Source organism: Loxodonta africana, chromosome 2 (genome assembly GCF_030014295.1).
Source record: "Loxodonta africana isolate mLoxAfr1 chromosome 2, mLoxAfr1.hap2, whole genome shotgun sequence".
Taxonomy (NCBI): domain Eukaryota; kingdom Metazoa; phylum Chordata; class Mammalia; order Proboscidea; family Elephantidae; genus Loxodonta; species Loxodonta africana.
This window is the reverse complement of record NC_087343.1, coordinates 117555807-117583091: the sequence shown is the minus strand read 5'-3', so window position 1 is coordinate 117583091 and position 27285 is coordinate 117555807. Positions and strand designations below refer to the sequence as shown.

Genomic DNA, 27285 nt, shown 5'->3' with positions numbered 1-27285 from the left:
GAGAAACAAGTTAAAGAGCACAAAAGGAATTCAATTAGCGAAATCCAGGATGAGGGAAATACTACAGAACAAATGAGCCATTTTCTTCAACATACAAATGGCAAGAAAAAGAGAGAAAGGAATTAATTAAAAGAGACTGCTGTTGTTAGGTGCCATGGAGTTGGTTCCAACTCATAGCGGCCCCATGCACAACAGAACGTAACACTACCCGGTCCTGTGACATCCTTACAATCGTTGTTATGCTTGAGCTCGTTGTTACAGCCACTGTGTCAATACACCTCGTTGAGGGTCTTCCTTTTTTTGGCTGACCCTGTACTCTGCCAAGCATGATATCCTCCTCCAGGGACTGATCCCTCCTAACAACATGTCCAAAGTATGTAAGACGCAGTCTCGCCATCCTTGCTTCTAAGGAGCATTCTGGTTGTACTTCTTCTAAGACAGATTTGTTCGTTCTTTTGGCAGTCCATGGTATATTCAATATTCTTCACCAACACCACAATTCAAAGGCGTCAATTCTTCTTCGTCTTCCTTATTCATTGTCCAGCTTTCACATACATATGACACGACTGAAAATACCACAGCTTGGGTCAGGTGCACCTTAGTCTTCAGGGTGACATCTTTGCTCTTCAACACTTTAAAAAGGTCCTTTGCAGCAGATTTACCCAGTGCAATGTGTCTTTTGATTTCTTGACTGCTGCTTCCACGGCTGTTGATTGTGGATCCAAGTAAAATGAAATCCTTGACAACTTCAATCTTTTCTCCGTTTATCATGATGTTGCTCATTGGTCCAGTTGGGAGGATTTTTGTTTTCTTTATGTTGAGGTGGAATCCATACTGAAGGCTGTGTGGTCTTTGATCTTCATTACTAAGTGCTTCAAGTCCTCTTCACTTTCAGCAAGCAAGGTTGTGTCATCTGCATAACGCAGGTTGTTAATAACTCTTCCTCCAATCCTGATGCCTCATTCTTCTTCATATAGTCCAGTTTCTCGTGTTATTTGCTCAGCATACAGATTGAATAGGTATGGTGAAAGAATACAACCCTGACGCACATCTCTCCTGACTTTAAACCAATCAGTATCCCCTTGTTCTGTATGAACAACCGCCTCTTGATCTATGTAAAGGTTCCTCATGAGCACAATTAAGTGTTCTGGAATTCCCATTCTTCGCAATGTTATCCGTAATTTGTTATGATCCACACAGTCGAATGCCCTTGTGTAGTCAATAAAACAGAGGTGAACATCCTTCCGGTATTCTCTGCTTTCAGCCAGGATCCAGCTGACATCAGCAATGATATCCCTGGTTCTACGTCCTCTTCTGAAACTGGCTTGAATTTCTGGCAGTTCCTGGTCGATACACTGCTGCAGCCGTTTTTGAATGATCTTCAGCAAAATTTTGCTTGCGTGTGATACTAATGATATTGTTCTAAAACAGACTTTAGAGACATACATATTTCTAGGATTATAATTAATTCCCTTTTCTATAACATAATCAATCTTGTAGATAATGGAAAGAATAATTTTCAGGAAGGCATTTCTTTATATTAATCAAATGAAACATGAGGAACTTATTTGTATTCTGATTATAACAAAATAGCTGCAAAAGAGAAAAGAAAAAAAAAGACAATTGAGGAGTAATGTTACTGAAAATGGAGGAGCGGGGAACTCCAGATCTCTGTCTCTCTACAAAGCAACTAATGAGCTTAACAAAAACGTACAAACTAAGGAAGGCTGGGTGAAGAAAAAAGCTGCTGCTTTGCAGTAAAAAAGCACTTAGTGTTTTAAATTGCTCACTTACCTTATCCAACCCCAAGATTTGTGGCAGCCATGAGCACCTACTGTTCATACTCCTGGCATAGGCTGCTTGTCCCAGAGGGAGCAATATGGATCCCATTCTCAAACTATTATGGTCATCCATTTCAACCTGTTTGGTGGCTCCCTGAAAGACTGGTGCAAGGACTTGCCTTTGTTTTTCCCAACTGAGAGTGTTTTTGTGGCTGGGGTGGCTTCCTGGGTAGCTTTTGTCAAAAGCATTTAAAGGCACAAGTATTTGTCACAGCAGACAGAGACAATGAACCATACATGGGACAAGCAATAGAGACTGAAAAGTCTGGGAAGAAGGAAGTTTAAAAAAAGACATACAGGGGAATAAAGGCTTGCTAAAGCTTCCACACGTACCCAAAAATCAAGAAGGGCACATACGCCCCCAGGGTTAGATGCATGCTCCAAAAAGAGTTCAATAAGACCCTCACCTTTCACCCATGGCTGACTTTCAGGTAAATGGCCTGGGTAAATGTTGAAGAAATACCAATACAAAGCCAATTCGAAAAGACTGGAAGAGTGTTTTTTTGTTTTGTTTCTTTTGTTGGCTCCAGGGATTTAAAGAAACTGTCAAAACACTAGCAGGCCTCCAAATTAATGAAACAAGACTTCAGGGGACACAGACAATAAAGAATACAGACTTTACAAAACACTCACTAAACAAGCAAACTACAGCAACACATAGCGAGCAGTAACAAAAAAGCCAAAAAAGGGGGAAAAAAATCTGATGTCCACAATTGCCACATTATAATATTCAAAATGTCCACTTTTCAACATAAAATTATGAGGAATAAAAAAAAAGCAAGTCTGGCCAATTCACAGGAAGAAAAAAAGCAGAAACTCTTTACGAGGAAGTCCAGGCGTTTGACTTACCAGATAAAGCTTTCAAATTAGCTGTCCTAAATATGCTCACAGCTGAAGAAAAACCATGGACAAAGAAGTAAAGAAAATCAGGGGAATAATGTCCTAAAAAACACAGACTATAAATGAATAGATAGAAATTACAAGAAGGAATCAAATAGAGATTCTGGAGGAAAAGGATAATAACTAAAATGGCAGATTTACTAGAGAGATACAACAGTATTTCAGCAAGCAGAAGAAAGAATCAAAAACTTAAAGATAGGTGAAATAGGATTATTCAATCTAAGGTGCAGAAAGAAAAACAATGAAGAAAAATGAAGAGAGCCTAACAGGCCTGTGAGACTCCATCAAGCAGACCAGCATACACATTATAGGTATCTCAGAAGGAGAAGAGAGAGGAAAAAAAAAAAAAAAATGCAGAAAGAATATTTGAAGAAATAATGCCTGACAACTTCCCAAATTTGATCAAAGACATGAATCTACATATCCAAGAAGCTCAATGAACTCCAAGCAAGATAAACTCAAAGTGATCAACACTGAAATACATTATAGTAAATTCTCAAAAGCCAAGATAAAAAGAGAATCTTGAAACCAACGAGGGAGAACTGTCTCATCATATCAAGAGATGTTTAATAAGATTTATAGAAATCATGGAGGCCTAAAAGCAATGGGATAACATATTTAAAGTGCTGAAAGAAAAAAACTGCCAACCAAGAATCCTATATCCAGCAAAACTAAAACTGAAAAGAAATTAAGAAACTCCAAGAAAAACAAAAGCCACGGAAATTTGTTGCTAGTAGACCTGTCATACAAGATATGCTAAAGGTTGTCTTTCAGGATGAAATGGAAGAATATTAAATAATGACTTCAAGCCATACAAAGAAATAAAGAACAGTGTTATAGACTGAATTGTGTCCCCTCAAAATATGTGTTAGAATCTTAACTTCTATTCCTGTGGATGTAATCCTGTTTGGAAATAGGGTTTTCTTTTTTATGTCAATGACGCCTCATCAATATAGGATATATCCTAAACCTAATCACTTCTGAGTTATAAAAGGAGCAGATCAGACATGGACACAGGCACATGTTGGGGAAGACATACATCCAGGGCCACCAACAAAGAATGAATTGACACGGCCAGGATTCTGATTTAGACTTTTATTCTTCAGAACTGTGAAAAAATTAATTTCTCTTCTTAAAGCCACCCACTTGTGGTATATTTGTGCTACAAAACAACAAAGGTAGCTACATAGTTAAATACATAAGCCAGGAGTATTGCATTTTTGTCTTGTAAATCTTGTTTTTTTTCAAATATAATTCTAAAATGTATAAAATAATTATAAATCTATTTTAATGGACACACAATGTATAAAAATTTAATTTGTGGCAAAAACAAAATTAATGGGGGGGCAAGACTTTAAAGGAGCAGAGTTTTTGTATACTATTGAAACTAAGGCGGTATTGATCCAAACTTAATTGTTATAAAGTTAAGATGTTAAATGTAATTCCCAGTTTAATTACTAAGGAAAAGACTTTAAAATATTCAAGTAACAGTGAGATGTTACCATGAAATATATGAAGAAAAAGAGAAAAGGACCATACAGACAACTCTCGCTAATTTTCTGACCAGAAACACCATCCCCATTCCCAGGGATAATCCAGATGATCCAGAGGCTTCCACAAGTGGAGTTATATTACCACAACTGACAAAATGCCAATGTCATCCGATTCTTCCTCATCATCAGAGTACGTTTTTGATTTACGTATTTTTTAAAGCACTCAGTTGCTAACCAAAAGGTCAGTGGTTTGAACCCACAAGCCACCCCATGGAAGAAAGAAGTGGCAGTCTGCTTTGGTAAAGATTCACAGCCTTAGAAACCCTACGGGGCAGTTATACTCTGTCCTACCGGGTCGCTACAAGTCGGAATTGACTCAACGCAGTGGGTTTGGTTTTCTTTACGTATGTATTAAAATATATCTGTAAGTTTATATGTAATGTTCCCAACCCCTAAAGACAAATAAAGATTTGATTTATGAAGATACTGATAATAAAAGGCAATCATAATGAAAACTAAAAAAATGAGGTATTCAATATACATCAGAACCGACTTATGACAGAGTCATCAGGACAGAACCTCATCGTAAACTGGGGACTACCTGAACTAATAAATAGGTCAATCCATCAAAAACATTTAACAATTATAAACATGTACTCACCTAACAGCACAGCAAAAAATATATGATGCAAAAATTGACAGAATTGAACAGAGAAATAAACAGTGCTACTATATTTGAAAACTTCAACACACTGCTTTCAGTAATAGATCAGCTAGACAGGTGATCAAAAGGAAACAGAGGATTCAACAAAACTATAAATCAACTAGAGCACAGAGACATTTACAAACCACTATCCCCAGTGACAGCAGAATACAATTCTCAAGCACATATAAAAAATTCTCCAGGATGGACCACAGCTAGGCAAAGAAAAAAAAAAAAAATACTCAATAAGTTATTTTTAAAAACTAACTTCATACAAAGTATCTTCTTTGGCCACAATGGAATAAAACTAGAAGAACAGACAGAAACCTGGAAAATTCAGAAATACATGGAAATTAAAAAACACACACATAAACAACCGTTTGGTCAAAAAGAAATAACAGGTGAACTTAGAAAACACTTTAAGATGAATGATAACAAAAGCACAACATACCAAAATTATGGTATTTAATTTTTTGAAAAGGCAGCGCACAGAGGGAAATTTACAGCTGTAAACACCTACAATTAAAAAGATCCCAACTCAGTAAGTCTACAGTTTAAGGAACTAAAAAAAAGAAGAACAAACTAAACTCCAAGCCAGGAGAAAGAAGAAAATAATAAAAATTAGAGTGGAGAAAAACAAAAAAAAAAATAGAATCAACAAAGTCAAAGCTGGTTCTTTGAAAAGACCAATGAAACTGCCAAATCTTTAGTTAGACTGACCAAGTGAAAAAGAAAAACCTCAAATCACTAAAATCAAAAATGAAAGTGAGGACATTCATTGCTACAATCATACTGACACCAAAAAAAAAAAAAAAAGGATTATAAGAGAATACTATGAACAAATGTATACCAACAAATTAGATAACTCAGATGAAATGGACAAATTCCTAGAAGGACACAAACTACCAACTAACTCAAGAAGCAGAAAATTTCAACAGACCTATAACAAATAGTGAGTAAATACACTTGGCTACTAACCAAAAGGTTGGTAGTTTAAGCCCACCAGGAGGTACCTCAGAAGAAAAGTCTGGCGATCTACTTCCAAAAAATAAGCCATTGAAAACCCTGTGGAGCACACTTCTACTCTGACACAGGAGGTCGCCATGAGTTAGACTTGACTAGATGACTACTGGTTTTATAAAAAATAGAGACACTGAATCAGTAAACAAAAAGTTATTAACAGAAAATCCCGGGACCAGATGGCTTTGCTGGTAAATTCTACCAAGCATTTAAAGAAGAATTAACACCAATCCTTCTCGAACTCTTCCAAAAAATAGAAGACTATAATAATAAGAGGAAACACTTACTAACTCATTCTATGAGATCAACATGACCCTGATATCAAAGCCAGATAATGGCATCACAAAAAAAGAAAACTAAAGACCAATATCCCTTATGAATATAGATAGAAAAATTCTCAACAAAATACTACCAAACCAAATCCAGCACTGTATAAGATTACATGCCATGACCAAGTAGTATTTATCCCATAAATGCAATGGTGATTCAAGACACAAAATTCAATTGATGTTATAATAAATCACATTAATAGAACAAAGAAAAAAAATGATCATCTCAATTGATACAGAAAAAGCATTTGAAAAATCCAACACCCTTTCACATAAAAACACACAACAAATTAGGAACAGAAGGAAACTTCCACAACATGATAAAAGGCATTTATAAAAAACCCACAGCTAACATTATACTCAACAGTGAAAGAGTGAAAGATTTTCTTCTAAGACCAGGACCAAGACAGGATACCCATTTTCAGCACATCTATTTTACACTGCACTGGAAGTTCTATCCAGGGGATTTGGCAACAAAAAAGGAATCAAAGGCATCCAAATTGGAACCAAAGAAATAAAACTACCACTATATCCAGATAACATAATTTTATATACTGAAAATCCTGAAGAATACACAGAAAAACTCTTACCGACAATAAACTAATTCAGCAAAGCCACAGGATAGAAGACGAACATGCAAAAATCAGTTGTATTTCTGAAAAGGAAATTCAGAAAATAATTCCAACTACAATAGCCCCCAAAACAATAAAATACTCAGGAATAAATTTAGCCAAGGAGGTGCAAGACTATGCACTGCAAACTCTAACACATCGCTGCAAGAAATTAAAGACTTACAGAAATTTTTTTAAATCTCACATTCATGAATTTGAGGATTTAATATTGTTAAGATGGCAGTACTATCCAAAGTGATCTACAGATCCAACAAAATTCCTATCAAAATCCCAGTGGTCATTTTGCAGAGTGGAAAAGCTGACCTTAAAACTCACAGGAAATTGCAAGTGATCTGGAACAGCTGAAGAATCTTGAAAAAGAAAAGCAAAGTTGGAAAATTTGTACTTCCCAATTTCAGCACTTACTACATAGCTATCCTGGGCATCAGGACAGATATAGACACGGATCAATGGAGTAGAACTGAGAGTCCGAAAATAAGCCCATACATCTAGAGTGAATGATTTTTGACAAGTGTTCCAAGAACACTCAATGAGGAAAATGCAGTCTATTCAGCAGACAGTGCTGGGATGACAGGACATCCATACGCAGAAGAATGATGTTGGACCTCTACTTCACACCGTATATAAAAATTGACTTAAAATGCCAATAGGGAACTAAACGTAAGAGCTAAAACTATAAATCATCACTACCTTGGATTTGGCAATAGATTCTTATGAAACCAAAAGCACAAGCAACGAAGTAAAAATACATGAAAGAGACTTCACTGAAATGAGTAACTTTTGTATATCAAAGGACACTGTCAAGAGATTAAAAAGACAACCCCTGAAAAGGGTCTACGGTTGAGAATATATAAAGATCTACTGCAGCTCATCAACAGAAAGACAATCAACCCAATTAAAAATGGACAAGGCACTTGAATACATTTCTCCAAAGAAAATACACAAGTGGCCAACAAGCACACAAAAAGATATTCAACATCACTTGTCACTGACCCCTTCTCTTCGAGCTGAGTCTGAATCATAGGGACCCTACAGAACAGAGTAGAGCTGCCCTATAGGGTTTCCAAGGCTGTAAATCTTTACCTATGGGACGGGAGTGCCACAGCTTTCTCCTGAAGAGCAGCTGGTATGTTCAAACTGCTGACCTTTCAGTACACAGCAAAGCGCTTTAATTAACCCCTGCACAACCAGGGCTCCCCACTTGTCATTAGGGAAATGCAAATCAAAACCACAATAAGATACCACTTCACACCAACTCGAATGACTATAATATTAAAAAAGAAAGAGGAGGAGTAGAGGAGGGAGGAGAGGGAAGGACGGAGCGGGGGAAGAAGGAAGGAAGCAAGGAAGGAAAGAAATTGGAACCCTTGTAGATTGCTGATGAAAATGTAAAATGGTTAAGCCACTGTCAAAAACAATTCAGAGTTTCTAAAAAAATAAACAGAGATCTACCTTATGACCCAGCAATTCCACTCCTAGGTATATATACAACAGAATTGAAAATAGATACTCAAAAACTTGCACACAAACATTCACAGCAGTACTAGTCACAACAGTCACAAAGGAAACAACCGAAATGTTCATTAATTGCTCTGAAACTCATAAGATAAGCATATGCAAATAGAAAGCTCATACAACTGTTGAAAGAATAAAATAAAATAAAATATTTAAAATGACTAGCCAAATGCCTGGCACACAGAACACAAACAATAAATATTTTCTCTCTTTTCAGAAAACATCTTAAAATGTTTTCAAACAAAAAACAAGAGAGTAGGACAATTAATTGGCTTAGAAGAAATAAGTAATACATAGTTGGAATTTTTAAAATGTCTATTCTATTTCAGTTTCTATTAAAATATCAATTCTAAAAGGCCAAATACAAATATGCTCTGATAAAGCCACAAAACCAAAAAGATAATAAATGAACCTCCCAGAATTTCAGACAAGCTGGATTCTTTCCAGTGAAGTTAGTATGTATCTAATGGTATATACCACAGGATCTCCAAAACAAAATAACAACAAAATTACATATCAGAACTTTGGTTAACACTCTGGGAAGATTTAAGACTAACTGAAAAAATGTTAAAAGAATTATCTCTTTTTCTCAAAAGAACTGAAAGTAGGGACACAAACAGATACATGCACACCAATGTTCACTGCAGAATTACCACATCAGCCAAAAGGAAGAAACAACCTAAATGTCCATACACAAATGAATAGATAAACAAAAATGTGGTATATACATACAAATGAAAAACATTCAACTATAAAGAGGAAAAAAGGTCTCTACAATTATAATAAACAAGTAAATGCTACAACATGGATGAACCCTAAAATCATGCTGAGTGAAGTAAGTCAGACACAGTGGACAAACATCATATGATCCCACTCATATGAAATATCTACAATAGGCAAATACATAAAAACAAAAGTAGATTAGGGGTTACCAGGAGCTGGGAGCAGAAGGAATGGGAAGTTATTGCTTACCCAGGAGTGAGTTTCTGCTGGGGGCAATGAAAAACTTTTGGAAATACATAGTGGTGGTCGTTGCACTACATTGTGAATTTAATTCATTCCATTGAACTGTACACTTAAAAGTGGACAAGATGGCAAAATTTGTTATACATATTTTTTACCACAAAACATTTTTTTTTTTTTTCAAACACAACTTGATCAAGGCAAAGTCACAGAAGCCTCCCATGCACATCCAAACACCTTGCGGGACTGAGTTACTGGGGCTGAGGACTGGGGACCATGGTCTTGGGGAACATCTAGGTCAATTGGCATAACATAGTTCACAAAGAAAATGTTCCACACTGTACTTTGGTGAGTAGCACCTGGGGTCTTAAAAGCTTGTGAGCGGCCATCTAAGACATCTATTGGTCACATCCCGTGCAGAGCAAAGGAGAAGGAAAAAAGCCAATGACACAAGGAAAATATTAGTCCAAAGGACTAATGGACTGTATGAACCACAGCCTCCACCAGCCTGATCCCAGAACTAGATCATACCTGGCTACCACCACTGACCACTCTGACAGGGATCACAATAGTGGGTCCCAGACAGAGTAGGAGGAAACTGTAGAACAAAATTCAAATTCACAAAAAAAGACCAGACTTACCGGTCTAACAGAGATTAGAGGAGACTGTGGCCTCCAGACACCCTGTCACCTCAGAACTGAAGCTACTCCTGAAGTCCACCTTTCAACCAAAGATTAGACAGGCCTTTAAAACAAACAATAACACATGCAAGGAACATGCTTCTCAGTTTCAATCAAGCATGCGAGACCAAATAGGCAACGCCTGCCCAAAAGCAAAGATGAGACGGCAGGACAGGACAGGACAGGACAGGACAGGAAAACTGGATGAATGGACAGGGAGAACCCAGAGTGGAAAGGGAAAGCAGAAGAGTGCTGACACATTGTGGGGATTGCAACTAATCTCACAAAACAATCTGTGCATAATTTTTTTTTAATGAAAAACTAATTTGTGCTGTAGACTTTCACCTAAAACACAATAACATTAAAAAAAAAAATTAGAACATAAGAGAGAATGCATTAGCACTCACAAGAGAGGGGAGTCTTAAAACTCCATGTAAAAAATAGCTCAATTGATTTCACTTCCAGAATGATTCTGAAGTCATATGAAATTAAATTCATAATTAATTAAAAGTCCTAAAAAACTAAATTTTGGGGGGGGGGAAGGTAAAACAAAATATTAACCAGTACTCTATACAAATTTGCCAGATGTTTTTATTTTCTGCACTAATGTTATTTCTAGCATTATAATTAATTTTGGTAAAATAAGCAATCCTTCAGATAATGGGGAGGATAGTTTTCTGAAAGGTTTCTGTGCATGATGCTGGCATCCTCATATTTACTCAAAAGCCAGAAATCTTAGAGGAATTCCTTGAGTATGTTCTTTCTTCTTTTCCACACCCAAACTATCCACAAGTTCCAAGAATTCTGACTCAAAAAAAAAAAAAGCATCTCTTGTTGCTAGGACCTTTAGCTCAGACCACCACTATCTCTCACCTAAGCTTGGAAAACCAGCAGCTTTCACTTCTGCCCCAGCCAGTCCATTCCTTACACAGCAAACTACAATAATACCATTTTGAATAAAATACAAACTTCTTGTTAAACCCATCAAAGCCCTGCATGATTTGGTCCTAAATATTTCTGTAACCTCTTCCTCTGCCCCCTTACCAAGTCAGTCACACTGTCTTTTTTGTTTATTTGTTTTTTTCCTGTTCCTCAAATTCATCAAGCTCTTTCCTCCTTCAGGATCTTTACACTCATTATTCCTTCTAACAGGAATGTTTCCTCCACCAAACAGGCACATATATCCCATACATACAACACACAACACATACTCTTTAAGTAGCTCCTTTTTATATAGTAAATTTCATCTTAAATGGCAACTCTTCAGAGGATCCTTTTCTGACCATCCTACCTAAAGGAGCCCTTACCTCCTCATCTCCAAATTTTTTCTTTCAAAAAATCTACCATACTTCACAATTATTTTATCAGCTTATCTTTTAACCTGTCTTTTCTAGAATATAAGTTATGAAGAAAGGACATCTAGCTTACTCATCACTGTGTCCCCAGAAGCCAGCACAGTGTCTGAAACTTGGTAGAAGCCTATCACCAAACCCATTGCCCTGGAGTTGATTCCAACTACAGTGACCCTATCGGACAAAGTAGAACTGCCCCATAGGGTTTCCAAGGTTGTAAATCTTTATGGAAGCAGACTGCCACATCTTTCTCCCGTGGAGCAGCTGGTGGGTTCGAACTGCTGACCTTTCAGTTAGCAGCTGAGCATTTAACCACTACACAACCAAGGCTCCCTTTAGCAAGCCCCTCACTGTACAATAGATAAATGAATGAAATAGCAAAGAATATATAACTATATTATATTATACAATATAGAACTTAAACAATAGGAATAATAATGGTACTAACTGAAATATAGAAACCAGAAGGAGAAGCAAATATTTGAGAAGAAAAATAAGGTAAGTTGAGTTTGGTGGCAGGCAGTGGAAAATACAGGACTGGTGGGCACACAGATTGGGGAAGAGATATATAGATTGGGATTCTGCTGATTATAAGTGTTAGTTAAAAAAATTACATCACAGATGAGGTAAAATTCAGAAGGATAAATGACAAGCAAAAAAAGAAATAACAAATAGAAAACGTTAGAGAATAATCTAACATAAAGAACACTACAAAATCAAGACAAGTAAAAACTGTTGCAGAGACAAGAAATTTTTTTTTTTTTACCAAGAAGAGTAACATAATCCTACCTTGCTACTATTCATTGCTGGTCATAACTTAGCTAAAGTAGCAGGTCCATGTTGTGGTATTACACATTAGGGATGAGGAAGACCACAAAACGTGCAGTGAAGTCTCACAGGAATGATCACAGGTCTAGCCAGAAAACATGAGCTGCAAGAAGAAATTCAAGGAGTTAGACCTGTTCACTACAGAGAAAGAGGTAAAGTGTATACGTGAAATTTAACAGGATATTACTGGAAATTCACGGTGAGGGTTTACCACTTTAACAAAGATTAAGAATGAGAACGCTACACTTACCTCACTTACTTTCCTATCCCCTTATTACTCCCTCCTCTTTCTTTTCACAAGTTTCACAATGTGAGAAGTATTTGATCTTCTCCCCTAACCTGTTCCCTCAATTTTTTGAAGAGATAATTCATGTTTTTCTCCATTTTCACAAGAAACTACCTTCAAGTTTTAAGCACAACAGAAGAAGCAAGTGAATAAACTTGTTAAAATGTTCTTACAGCCTAAAAAAAAAGGAGTAGTTAATTACGTGAGAAAAGATTTTTGAAAAGCTGAAGGAAGTTTGTGAAGGATTCTCCTGGCAAACACTGAGTAACTTTCTTCTATCTAACAGGCTTTAGTATACCAAAGTATGGCCCTTGTATTGGCTTTTCTCCCTCTTCTAAGATGTTTCTTGGTCACTGGCTCTCTTCTTTACCACTGACCCACTCTACACAGTTTATAGCCCTGTCTCAGTTTCTCATTTTTCTGCCCCATGCCCTAATATTTCTAATCTCTATTTATAATAAGCTGTCCTCTTCTTTCAAGCTCTTCTTTTTCATTTGCCCAATTCTGTTTCCCCTACTTCCTTGACTTTCACATGATTCAGATGATATTTCATAGATGTTAACTATAAGATTACTCCTTTCCTTCTGGTCAGGAAGCTGACTAAACACAGTATGCTCTCCAAGTCAACTAGTTTTCTAAGCTTTTTACCCATTTCCAAAAGGTTTCTTCTTTGTCCCAGATAAGTTTTTTTATTCCCTTCTAGATACGGCAACCTAGCAAATTCCCAATGCTAGAATTATTACATCACTCTTCTTTCATAAAAGATGATTGAGGAAAGGGGTTTTATCTTAATATAGCCAGCATGCTGCACAACACCTGGAACATTGTTGTGTTGTTAGTTGTCACTGAGTTGATTCCAACTCATGGCAATCCCATGTGTTCAGAGTAGAACTGCTCCAAAGGATTTTCAAAGTTGTGACCTTTGAGAAGCAGAATGCCAGGCCTGTGTCCCGAGGCACCTCTAGGTGAGTTTGAACCACCAACCTTTCAGCTAGTAGTTGTTTGCACCACATACTTGTTGTCATCATTGTTAGCTGCCACTGAGTTGGTTCTGACTCATAGCAACCCTACAGGACAGAGCAGAACTGCCCCACAGAGTTTCCAAGGAGCACCTGGTGGATTTGAACTGCTGATCTCTTGGTTAGCAACCGAGCTCTTAACCACTATGCGACCAGGGTTCCAAATAAATAACTACTGAATGAATGAAATTCCAAGGTGAGTTACAGCTTTCTCTGATTTGTACATTCTGGTATAAACGTGGTCTTCTCAAGAGTTGTTACATGATAAAATTCATGACATAAAATCTTATTATATATGAAAATTTTAGACATGACTTCTCTTTTGATACTTATCTTTCCTATATAGTATCTCCAGTTTAATCCTCAAGATAAAGTACAATAAAAAAATATATAAAGTACAATAAACAGTATTATTCATAAATACTTTCAAGGAACAAAATATAGCATGTACCTAAATGTGCACATGTTTGTATCTGATTCTGCTCTAAAGATATATGCAAAAATTACTAGATCGTCCACTTAATTTGAAAATTTTTAGCCTCTCTATCAGCAAAGACAGTTGAAGGTTATCTGGAAATCTATATTTTGGTCTCGCTATGATATGAAAATGGTAATTTTCAACTATTCAGCTGGGACTCAAGGACCAACACTAAACCACATCAAGTGTCCTCCTCAAAGAAGCTAGTCAAAGCACCCATGTGTTATTTATGTCTCAATCTCCAACTCAATCTTTTCTACAATTTTCTTTTCCCAATGAGAAAAACAGTATTTTTCCATTTGATATTGTGACAGGAACAATACATATTAAAGTACAAAAACAAAATGATGGGTGAAAAAATAACTTGTATATGCACTCACTAAAATTCAATGATCACTCAATCAATGTACGCTATGTACCAGGTACTGTCCTAGAACCATGAAATGCAAATATGAATAAGGTACCTTCTCTGCTTTCAAGGAATCTATAGTCTAATGGGTGTGATAGACTGATAAATCAATGACTACCTACAGAACTATTTAGAGATATGCTAAGGAAACCCTGGTGCATAGTAGTTAAAAGTTTGGCTGCTAACCAAAAGACTGGCAGTTAGAATCCACCAGGCACCCTCTGGAAATTCTGTGGGGTAGTTCTACTCTGTCCAATAGGGTCACTACGAGTCAGAATCAACTTAATAGCAAAGGGTTTGGTTTTTGGGTAGGACATTATGAAAGCATAGAGGAAGAGCCCTTGGCAGAGAATGGGTGCTTAGGGAAGGCTATCCAAAGTAAATGACACCAACTCATTTTCACCCTCAGGGAACCATCACTCTAAACAATCTCCTCTCCCTAAATACATCCATAATCCAACAGATAATATCCTACCCCCCATCCATTCACTGTCTCCTTCTTTCACTATGTTCATAGTGACAACTGCCAAACTTTGAAATGGTTTAGGTTAAAAATAAATAACAAATTCTTTGGTGGCACGTCCAAATGGAACTTTCCTTTTGTTCAGACTACTATAAATCCATGAATAAAAATTATTTTCCTTCTGTTACTTCAAAGGAAACCCTGGTGGCGCAGTGGTTAAGTGCTCTGGCTACTAACCAAAGGGTCGGCAGTTCAAATCCACCAGGTGCTCCTTGGAAACTCTATGGGGCAGTTCTACTCTGTCCTATAGGGTTGCTATGAGTCAGAATCGACTCGATGGCAACAGGTTTACGGGTTACTTCAAAGGCATTATCCTCATCAGAACTCAGCAAAGATTTTCATATACGACAGTTAGAAATGTATAATTACTACTTTCTAGGTGCATCTTAACCTTTCCCACCAACTTCCCCAATCACACAGGCTATCTTCTCTAACTCACACTCATAGTCATATTCCCTGAATATGCTTCTCTGCTCCAAGTGCCACCTGAGACCCTGAGACTTGGACCCTGAGAGTGAGTGCCTCTTTAAATTTTCTATCCTGGGCACCTCTCTTGCCTCACCCTAGTCCTGGTCCTGCCTCTCTTTCCCACCTTTACTCTCCATGCTTATCTAACAAATAATACCCTTTTACTTCTTCAAAATCCAATTCCGATAAACCAAACATCTAAAAATAAGAAACTAATTTAAGTGTAATTTTACATCCATTTAAAACCATGCTTTCAAATAAAATTTCTTGTTCATGATATGATGTTAGGTACAAAACAGCTGAGGCACGAACGCCTATATACAAGAAGATTCTACTTTTTTTTTTCAATGAGTATGTATTATGTGTACATGTAAGTATTAGAAATTTTTTGTTGTTTTTTACTCTGGAGCATCTATCTCTCCCTCTTTTGGTAATAGCACCTCAATTTTCTTTTGTTGAGTTTGTTGTTGTTAGCTGCCATCGAGTCAGTCCCTGATTCATGGCAACCCCATGCACAATGGAACAAAACCTGCTGCGATCCACAGGGTTTTCACTGGCTGATTTTTCTGAAGATTACCAGGCTTTTCTTCCCCATCTGTGTTAGTCTGGAAGCTCTGCTGAAACCTATTCAGCATCATAGCACCAACACAAACCTCTACCGAAAGATGAGTGGTGGCTGTGCACGACGAGGTGCACTGCCCAGGAATCCAACTTGGGTTTCCCACACAGAAGGTGAGAATTCTACCACCGAACCTCGAACCTCGAGGGTCAAGTACATACTTTCTATCGCTCTAGCCCTCTATCACAAATGTACACTGTTGCTTCAAATAGTGGAGCTAAAATTATCTTAGACATTGGTGCATTGTTTGGTTCTTTTGATGAAATACTCAGTATCTTTTGGCTCTAAACTCATTGCAAATCTACAATTTATGATGAACATCAACAGACACACTAACTTTTCGCCATTCTGTCAATTTTACAGCAACCTTTTAGGGTCGCTGTGAGTCGGAATCAACTCGACGGCAACGGGTTTGGTTTTGTTGGTTTGGTAAAGTGCCATAAAATTGACCTGTATAAAATGCATATTAAATTAGCCTGTATATAAACACCAAAACCAAAACCACGGCCATCAATTCGATTCGAACTCATATCGACCCTACAGGACAGAGTAGAACTGCCCCACAGGGTTTCCAAGGAGCAGCTGGTGGATTCGAACAGCCAACCTTTTTGGTCAGCAGTCAACTGTAGCTCTTAACCACTTCATCACCAGGGCTCTGTATAAAAATGTTCAAGGTACATTTTTCTAGGGAAACTCAAAATGTGAGAATGCTACCACTGAATCATCAATGCCCCCTTTGTTGAACTACCCTCCTGTGATTCTCATTCCATGCGGTTTGGGAGGCACTAATCTTTCCCACTCTTAAATTCCTGAAATAGGTGTATGACCCAGGTCTGGAAAATCAGCATATTCCCTCCCCCAGGTAGTTCACGAATGGGTATATGACCCAAATGGAACCTGTAAGACTCAATCCAAAAACTTTTGCAGGAACTATCAGGAAAGGAAAGTTCTCTTTCAGCTGAGGTTGTTAAACTGAAGGAACACGGGAAGGACCTACCTGACAATGAGTCAACTCAGTGAAAAGAAGATCCAAGAGATGAAAGAAGAAATGAAGAAAAATCTGAAAACATTTGTCCCTATATCTAGTCACACCTGAGTTCAGGTGAGTTCAGGTGCACCAGGGCTCCATGAATGCATCTAGCTGCTGGAATTTGGAGTTACTGTTGGAAAACAATTCTGCCTGGATTTCTTACGTTCCTGCACAGTCAAGACCTTTCTGAGTAAAGGGTACAAATGTATTTGTATAATTACCAGCCTTGGAAGCTAGAGATAATGTCTACCCAAAGATATAATAATAAAAAAAATTTTTTTTTTTTTTTTACCCAAAGATAGAGTCCTTCAAAAAGCTTTGGAGAAATTAAACTCTCTTATTCCCCATTCCCCACTCGAGGGTAGACATTTACTTACATTCTAAAGTAATAAACCTAAAGAAAGGAGCTCTGGTGGTGCAATGGTTAAGTCTGCTAACTGAAAGGTTAGTGGTTCGAACCCACCAGCTGCTCCACAGGAGAAAAGATCTGTTGATCTGCACCGGTAAAGACTACAGCCTAGGAAACCCCATGGGGCAGTTGTACTCTGCCCTATGGGGTCGCTATGAGTCAGAATAGAATTGACTGCACATAACAACAACTTTTTTAACAACAACAAGCCTAAAGATACTTTCCCCTCTCTTGTGGAGGAGATTTACTTAATGAGTAATATTTCTCCCTCTAGAGAGGAGGATGGACAAACATGCCAGTAGTCTACATGAGGCTAAAACCAAAAAATCAAGCCAGTTGCTATCAAGTCAATTCTAACTCATGGTGACTCCATGTGTTTCAGAGTAGAACTGCTCTCCATAGGGGTTTCATAGCTGTGACCTTTCTGGAACAGATTACCATGACTTTCTTCCAAGGTACCTCTGGGTAGGTTCAAACTGTCGATGTTGTGGCTAGTAGCCCCGCACCTAACCAGGACTCCTACACAAGTTTCTTGTTGTGGTCACATGCCATCGAATCAATTCCAACTCATAGCAACTTTATAGGACAGAGTATAACCTTTATGGGAGCAGATCGCCACGCTGTTGGACTCGAATCGCTGACTTTTGGTTAGCAGTCAAGACCTTTACCATTGCACCACCAGGGTCCCTGTATATAAGCCTGTTGTTGTTGCATACCATTAAGTAGCTCCAACTCATAGCGACACTATAGAACAGAGTAGAAATGCGCCCGCAGGGTTTCCTAGGCTGAAATCTTTATGGGAACAAATTGCCATGTTTCTTCTTCCACAGAGCAGCTGCTGGATTTGAACCACTGATTTTTCGATTAGCAGCCAAGTGCTTAACCACTGTGCCACCAGGGCTCCTCTTTATACATGCTTAAAACCCCTTGCCATTGAGCAGATTCCAACTCACAGCAGCGACCCTATATGACAGAATAGAACTGCCTCAATAGGGTTTCCTAGGCTGTAATCGCTACGGAAGCCAACTGCCACATCCTTCTCCTGTGGAGCGGCTGGTGAATTCAAACTGCCAACCTTTTGGTTAGCAGCCTAGCGCTTAACCATTGAGCAACCAGGACTCCTTTTGTACATGCTTCCAAAACCAAAATCCAAACCCAGTGCCATCAAGTCGATTCCGACTCATAGCGACCCTATAAAAAAGACCCTATAGGGTCTCTTAATTCTGAAGTTCCTCTCCTGTGATGCAAATACACTACATGCACAGGTAAACATCTGACCTGTCAAGAGAGATGGGGCATGTGGAACCGGTACTCAGACACTGCTTGGGCCACTGCTTTTGCTGTGAGTAACAAACTGTTTGAGTCTCTGACCCAGTGTTCTTCTCTTAGTATATGTATATGAAACTGAGGCAGGCTAACTTGTTAGCTTGCAAGCAGGATGTTCTCAGTCCCTTCAGAGTTTCAGACTTAACAATTACACGAGGCAAGATATTTTTTCTTGTTAACTCACTCAACAAATATTTACTGAGAGCATACACAACAAAATAGACAAAAATTCCTACCTTCAAGGAGATTATATTCTAGAGAGAGGAAAAAAGCAAAATACAAAATAAATAAGTAAAATATACAGTGTTAGATGATGACAAGTTCTACAGAAATAAAGGGGAGACAGGAAAAGGTAATAAAAATTGTAAGAGAGAGCAGAGATTTCTTATTTTATGTTAGGTGATCAAAAAAATTATATTTGAGCAAACACCTTAAGAAGATAAAGAAGTGAGTCACATGAATACCTGGAAGAAGAGCATTCCAGCCAACGGGAAAAGCAAATGCAAAGTCTGTACTTAAGGAAGAGCAAGGAGGCCAGTGTGGGGACAGTGGTGCACCAAATAGTAAAATCTGAGTTCATATTTACTAATGAACACTGAGTGAGAGAGCAGGGAGCAGGACAACAAAACCGTAGCCCATTCTAAGGACTTCGGCTTTTACTCTGAGTTACGTGGGAAGCCCCTGAAAGATTATGAGCAAAAAAGTGATCTTATGTTCTAAAAGAATGACACAGGTACTATTTTGAGAGCAACAATAACAGCAGAGAGACTTGTTAGAAGTTATCTAGGAGGAGAGAGAGAACGGTATTGAACCAGAGTGACTAAAGTAGAAGCGGTAAGAAGTAAACAAATTTCAGATATATTTTGAAGTCAATGGAATAATTTGAAGGATTGGGTAGGGAAGTGAAAGAAAAGAAGAACTAAAGATAACTTCAAGGTATTAAACCAAAAACCAAATCCACTGCCATGGAGTCAAGTCCAACTCATAGCGACCCTACAAGACAGAGTACAATTGCCCCATAGGGTTTAAAATGAACAGGTGGTAGATTCGAACTGCTGACCTATTGGTTAGTAACTGAGCTCTTAACCACTGCACCAGCAGGGCTCCTCAAGGTATTGGGCCTGAGAAAATACAAAAATGGAGTTACCACTGTAAATGACTGGCTTTCTAACTGAGTTTCTATTACTGACATCCAAAAGAAGTCTGACAAATATAAAAGTATATGCCAGAAATCAGAAATCAGGTAATACAAGTGACAGCCCTAAAATGTGGAAATGACTGAATCAACAATGGGAATTTCGCATCCTGCTATTTTAGGGTGGGAAATCAGCAATCCTTAACAAGAAAAACAGCTGGTAAAATGCCATCTCTTATGAATCAGACTACGTTTATCTACTGCAGATGGAATTGTAGGGTACCTAGTTAAAAAAAAGATGTTGGTTTACCGCCTGCTATGTTGTAGTCTTCGGTAAGGTCCTTCAAGAAAGAAGCACACCTTGGGTGAAGTCTTAATAAAACAGAGGCCCTTTCAGCTTATCCCTACAAACACAAGATGGCTGTTAATCTTGCTACTCACAGGGTTGAAAAATGAACAGCCTTAAACCAAAGTTAGAGCCTTCAATCACACAAAAACTAAGGGCCAGTTAAGGCTGAGATGTGGCAGAAGCCTGATGCTCCAGGCTCCTATCAAGCATCCTAAACAAACAAGATAATTACCCATATTATAAAGAATCATCCAGGATGAAACAGCCCAGCAACAGGGACAAATTAGCTGTGCATCTTTATAACAAATACATGAATGGCTTAGAGGCAAAGGTCGAGATGATGACTGATAAGCTTAGGATTTACTAAGAAACTTCCAACAAGCAAAGGCTTATTATTGCTCACTCCCTAAAGTGACTCTCTGGGCTCTAACACCTCACCAACAGAAAGTGGGCTACTAATGTAGTGCAGTTCGCAGTAAGAGATCTATCCCAATACCCATCTTGGCTGTGACCATGAGAAAAAAAAAAAAAGGAGATCCTCCCTGGTGGCAAAACCAGAGATAGCCATATTGGCTAACCAAAAATCTCATTCTACTGCCAGGGTAAAGAGTTTGTGCCATCCCTGTCCAATGAAATTTGTATATGCCATGGATTAAAAATCTCTGTGGGTTTTTTCTTTTTCTTTTTTCTCCCCCCTTTTCCTATTGAATTTTTGTTGTCCTTATGCTGTTTTTCTTCTAACACTGAAAACTGGCTTTATTAGAATTAGTTATGTTTATCATTTAACTATAAGTTGCTAGAATAACACAATTGAGAGAAATTACCCAGGGATGCTAAACTAAAGTCAGATACAGTAATCTACCCAAACTGACTCAAGAGGAAATAGAAAGTCTCAACAGACCCATAACAAGTGAAGAAATTGAATCAGTGATCAAAAACTTCACAACAAAAAAGTCCTAGACCAGATGGCTTCACTGGGGAATCCTACTAAACATTTAGAGAAGAATTGACACCAATACTGTTTAAGCTCTTCCAAAAGTCAGAGAAGAAAGGAATACTCCCTAATTCATTCTGTGAAGCAAACATAATCCTGATACCCAAACCAGAAAAAAAGACCACAAGAAAACTACAGGTCAATATCTCTTATGAATATGGATGCAAAAATCCTCAACAAAATACTACTGAACAGAATCCAACGGCATATTAAACGAGTCATACACCATGACCAAGTGGGATTTATTCCAGAAATGCAGGGATGGTTCAACATTAGAAAATCAATCAACGTAATACACCACATCAATAAAAAAAAAGGAAAGGAACCACATGACAACCTCTATGGATGCAGAAAAAGCATTTGATAATATCCAACACCCTATCTTGATGAAAAACCTAAAGAAGATTTGAATAGAAGGGACATACCTCAATATGATTCAGGGCATACAGGAAAGGTCAAAAGCTAACATTATTCTTAATGGAGAAAAACTGAGAGTTTTCCCCTTCAAATCATGAACAAGGCAAGGGTGCCCATTCTCACCACTTCTATTCAATGTTGTGTTAAAAGTCCTAGCCAGAGTAATTAAACCAAACCAAACACATTGCTGTTGAGTCAATTCCAACTCATAGCGACCCTATAGGACAGAGTAGAACTGCCCCATAGAGTTTTCAAGGAGCACCTGGTGGATTCGAATGCCAAACTTTTGGTTAGCAGCCATAGCTCTTAACCACTACACCACCAGGGTTTCCAGCAAGAGTAATAAGACAAGAAAAATTTTTAAAAAGGTATCCAGATTGGAAAAGAAGAAAAATTATCTCCATTTGCAAATGATATGACCATATATACAGAAAATCCCACAGTCCACAAGAAAACTTCCAGAACTAATAGAGGAATTTAGCAAAGTTGCAGGGTACAAGGTCAACAAACAAAAATCCGTTGAGTTTCTATACACCAGCAATGAGAAATCTGAAAGGGAAATTAGGGAAACAATTCCATTTATAATAGCAACCAAGAAAAAAAAATACCTGGGAATAAATCTAACCAGGGACATGAAGGACTTATACAATGAAAACTATAAAACACTGCTGAGATTAACAAAGACTTAAATAAATGGAAAGATGTTTCATGTTCATAAATTGAAAGACTTAATATTAAGGTGTCAATACTATCCCCAAAGCAATCTATAGATTCAACATAATCTCAATCAAAATTCCAACAGCCTTCTTTACAGAAATAGAAAAACTAATCCTCAGCTTTATACAGAATGGCCCCAAACAGCTAAAACAATGTTGAAAGAGAAAAACACAGTAGGAGGGTTCATACTTCCTGATTTTACAGCTATGGTAATCAAAGCAGTCTGGTACTGGTGTAACAACAGACACATAGAACAATGGAACGGAATCGAGAGTCCAGAAATGAACCCACACATCTATGATCAACTGATTTGTTACAAGGGTGCTAAGTCCATTCAACGGGGGAAGAAGAGGGTCTTCAATAAATGCTGCTGGGAAAATGGGATTTTTACAATCAAAAAAAAGAAACAAGATCCACACCTAACACCATACACAAAAATAAATCAAAAATGGATTAAGGACCTAAACATGCAAACTAAAACCATAAAATTCTTAGAAGAACAAGCAGGGGCAACGCCATCAGGCCTAGCTTTTAACACTGGATTATAAAACAGCGAAAGACAAAATAAATGGGACCTCATAAAAATTAAAAACTTTTATTTATCAAGACTTTACCAAAAAAGTGAAAAGACAAGCTACCAACTGGGAAAAAAGCTTCAGAAACCATATATCTAACAAGAATCTGATAACCAAAATATGTATAAAACTTCAAGAACAAAAAGACAACCTAATCATGAAATGAGCAAATGACTTGACAGACATTTCACCAAAGAGGACATTCAAATGGCCACCAAACACACGAAAAGATGCTCTTCATCATTAGCCACCAGAGAGATGTAAATCAAAACCAAAATGAGATACCATTTCACTCCCTCTAGGGTAGCTAAGATTAAAAAAATAATAATAATAACAAAATAATGAATGTTGGCGAGTTTGTGGGAAAATTGGAACCCTTATCCATTGCTGGTGATACAGCCCTTGTGGAAAACAGTGCGGCAGTTCCCTCAGAAAACTAAAAAAAGAGCTACCATCTGACCCACCAATTCCACTCCTAAGTATATAGCCAAAAGGCTTGAAAGCAGAGACTCAAAAAGAGACTTGTAAATCAATGTTCATTGCAGCACTATTGACAGTAGCCAAAAGGTGGCAAACAACCTAAATGTCCATTATTAGACAGAGGAATGGATAAACAAAGTGTGCTACATACATATAATGGAATACTACTCAGCCAGTAGGAGAAATGAAGTCTTGATACATGCTACAGTACGGATGAAGCTTGAATACTTTATGCTGAGCAAAATAAGCCAATCACAAAAGTACAAATATTGTATGACCTTGCTTATATGAAAAAGATAAGAAAAAACAAATGTATAGAGACCAAATTTTTTAATGCTTACCAGGGGCAGGAGGAAGTGGTAAAAGGAGGGTTAACGGTGATGGAAAAACCGCATTGATTAAGGGTGGGGTTGTACAGCTGACTACTGTAATTGCTGTCAATAGGTTGAACACCTCTAAAAAGTTTAATTGGAAAAAGTTATGTGACAGATATATTTACGACAATGCTAAAAAAAAAAAAAAAAAGAGAGAGAGAGAGAGTAGCTGCTGAGGCTGCTTATGCACAACCAAACACATCACGGGGTTTAGTTCCCTAGTTTGGAGGTTTAGGGTCATGATTTCATGGGACATTCCAGTTAACTGGCCTAGTAATGTATTTAGTGCTTCTGTTCTACCTCCTAGTTCATTGCGTAGTGCCTGGGTCTTAAAAGCTTGCAAGCAGCCATCCAGGACACAATTGGTCTCTATCCACCTACAGCAACAGAGGCAGAAGAGTCAGGAATAGGAGAATATGGAATGTGTGGCTGATTGCCTCCATGAACAATTGCCTCCTTTGCCATAAGACCAGAAGAACTGGATGGTTTCTGTCTATCATTACTGAACATTTTGATCAAAGATTCCATAGATGAATCCTGATCAAAAGGGGGAAAATATAGAACAGAATTTCAAATTCTCATGGACTCCATACTTTCTGGAGCCATGAAGGCTAGATGAACTGCTGTAACTATTGCGCTAAGATAATCTTCAAACCTTAAGCCAAAAATATCCCCCGAGGGCACCTTAAAACCAAACAACAGTTTAGCTTAACTAATAAAAAAGGTCTGCATTGAGCATTATGCTCATTTGAGTACTATCTATATGGGATCAAACTTACAACAGCAACTGAAAAGATTAGACAGGAACTTTAGAGGGCAGTGAGCTTATGTTAATGAGGTACTAAGAACTCAGAAAAGGAGGGTGAGAATGGTTAAATAACTCTAAGAAAGTAATCAATGTCACTAAATTAAACATGTAGAAACTGTTGAATTGGTGTGTGTTTTGCTGTATATAGTCTCAACAACAACAAAATAAATAAATTTTAGAGAAAAAAAAAAAAAACCCAGATGCAGTAACTAAAGTCTTCGAGTTGTCTTCCTTGTGGGGGTAGGGGGTGAGTAGTGAATACATTAGAAGTTGTAAGAGAAATATTTGCATTATATTAGGTGAAGGCACTTTTTCAAGGGTATGTATGTAAGGAAGGACATATATGCATATTGGGAGGATTACACTAAATATCTTTTGGGTATGCTTGTCCAGATACACTTCCCTTTATCATGGCCATTTTTTTCTTTTTCTTTTTCTTTTAGTCAACTACCTCACCTTGACTCTCAGTCTACGTGGTTCAGAGGTGGCTAACCACACTTCCTATTCCCAGTTCCAGCAGTTTGCACCTGATCCTATCACCATATGCTGTCCCCTTTGCCACAGTATCAAACATGGAGACATGACCCAATTCAATGAGACAAAATCCTAGGACTTTTGCTGGAACTTTGGATAAGAAACCTCTTCTTTTATTGGGCCTACAAAACTGAAAGAATGTAGGCCTGGGGCCAGCAGAAGACTCCACTTCAGAAAGCCTACTCAGAGTATACCTAACACAAGAGAAAGCCATTGAGCATGTCCTGAGGCCATTACTGGGGCCTTAAAAGGGTACACTTCTGCTCTTCCCAGTGCCCTAAGCTAGCATGAGCAGGATTTTGGTCCCACACAAGTGGAGAGTATTTAATAATCTAGTGAGTATTTTTATTCCCAGTTTGCAGATGAAAAAGCCACAAGAATTAAATAATATGCATTAATTCATAAAACTAATTACTGGTAGCATAGTCTCAATCCTAACCTGGTCTGGCTCCAACATCCATGCTCTTTTCTACTATATCATACTCCCTCTCAGGAAAATGGAGTTTGAAACTCTTCTATGCCTTATAATTATCTATAACCATAATGTAAGGCCTTACATGTCGTAAGTAGTCTATTAACATTTGTAAAGTAACCAAAAAAGGAAGAATCATATTCCCTTCCTTCTCTGCCTCATTCCTACAGCAGCTTGCTCTTGTCTGACACAGAATATGTCTGCATTATTTTTTTAATGTAGGCTACTTTGAAGAACATGTCTATTTCTCTACCATCTCCATTCTCTTTCAAAAACCATGATATTACTGTATACAACACAAGTGTCTCTAAGTCACTTTGATCCTAGAATGTCAGTTCCAGTCACAGGGTAAATTGGGCTCCAAAATACATAAGGAAATCAGAACCTTAGAAAGGGGCCATTACCAAGGTCCAGCTACTATATATTTATGAAATACTCAAAATAGAGCAACCATATTATCCTATAAGTAAGGGTACTGTTGTTCATGTTAATATTTTAAGATTTTTTAAGAACTACATTAACTTCTAGAAAGTAGCAGCTATTAATAACCAACCAAATCTCTTCAAAATATTATTCTTAAGGGTACGAGGGGTGGGAAGGGGAACAGGATTGGTGAATAAAAGATCCCTGACATTTTCAAGAAATCTACCTAAAAGATCTTAAGTGAGTTTTAACATGGCTGGAACATTTACTAAAACTGTTTCACAAATCAACTTTGGTTTCCCTAAAAGGTGTGGTGTATTGATTCACATCCAGATCAAATACTTGCTGAATTTAATATTTCATTTTTAATATATCCAAAAATGTCTATTTTCTGGCTAAGATTCATTACTTTCTTAGGCCTCTTTACTTTCTCTTCACTTGTAGCAGCTGGCTTTGTCAGGAAAATTTTTTACAAAAGGACAATATTTTATCACGTCACAAAAGTTATAGTATAGGGCAACTTCAAGCAGAGAACAAAAGCAAGGCAAGATGCAGACACTGGGCAGTTGTCATGCGTATCTTAGGGCCTCACTTCCAATGAGAACTCATCTCCGCAAAACTGCAAATATTTCAACATGGACCTTTAGAGTCACTCCCAAATAGCTGAAACTGCTGTTAAATCCTGACTACTAAAGGTTTATTATATTTAGACTTTTAACACTTGTTGTTTGCTTTGGGTGAATGGGCTTTAGAGTATGAAAGATCTGAGTTTAAATCCCTGGTATCACTTATTTGGATAGACATAACCTAAAACTGGTTCCTGATCACTAAAATAAAATACAAGCATATAATTCATAGGCTTGTCATGAAAAGAAAAGAAAAAAAAAGTACCTAGCACTTTTAATAAGCACTAAAGAAAGGCTCCCCCATAACAATATATGTGAATCCATGTAATTTACTCATGAACTTTTTCTGAAAGAAATGTTTCTACCTTGGAAGTTAAAATGTTAAGGAGGGGAGGAAAAAGAACCATGCATAACAAATAATTACAATACAATATATAGTATGTGGAAACTCTGGTGGCGTAGTGGTTAAGAGCTATACCTGCTAACGAAAAGGTCAGCAGTTTGAATCCACCAGGCGTCCTTGGAAACTCTCTGGGGTGGTTCTACTATGTCCTATAG

The 27285-nt window shown here is 37.6% G+C and overlaps 1 protein-coding gene across 9 annotated transcripts in view; it reads right to left on the bottom strand.

Moving 5' to 3' along the window:
- FER (FER tyrosine kinase) overlaps window positions 1–27285 on the bottom strand; it is a 470096-nt gene that overhangs the window by 434117 nt on the left and 8694 nt on the right. For 8 of the 9 annotated variants that reach the window (XM_023547996.2, XM_003405006.4, XM_064274743.1 and 5 more), the window contains exon 2: window positions 12218–12359. The exons of the other annotated variant lie outside the window; for it this stretch is intronic. The gene's annotated coding sequence lies outside the window, so the exon portion shown is untranslated. The remainder of the gene's footprint in view (window positions 1–12217; window positions 12360–27285) is intronic. 9 annotated transcript variants of the gene reach the window in all.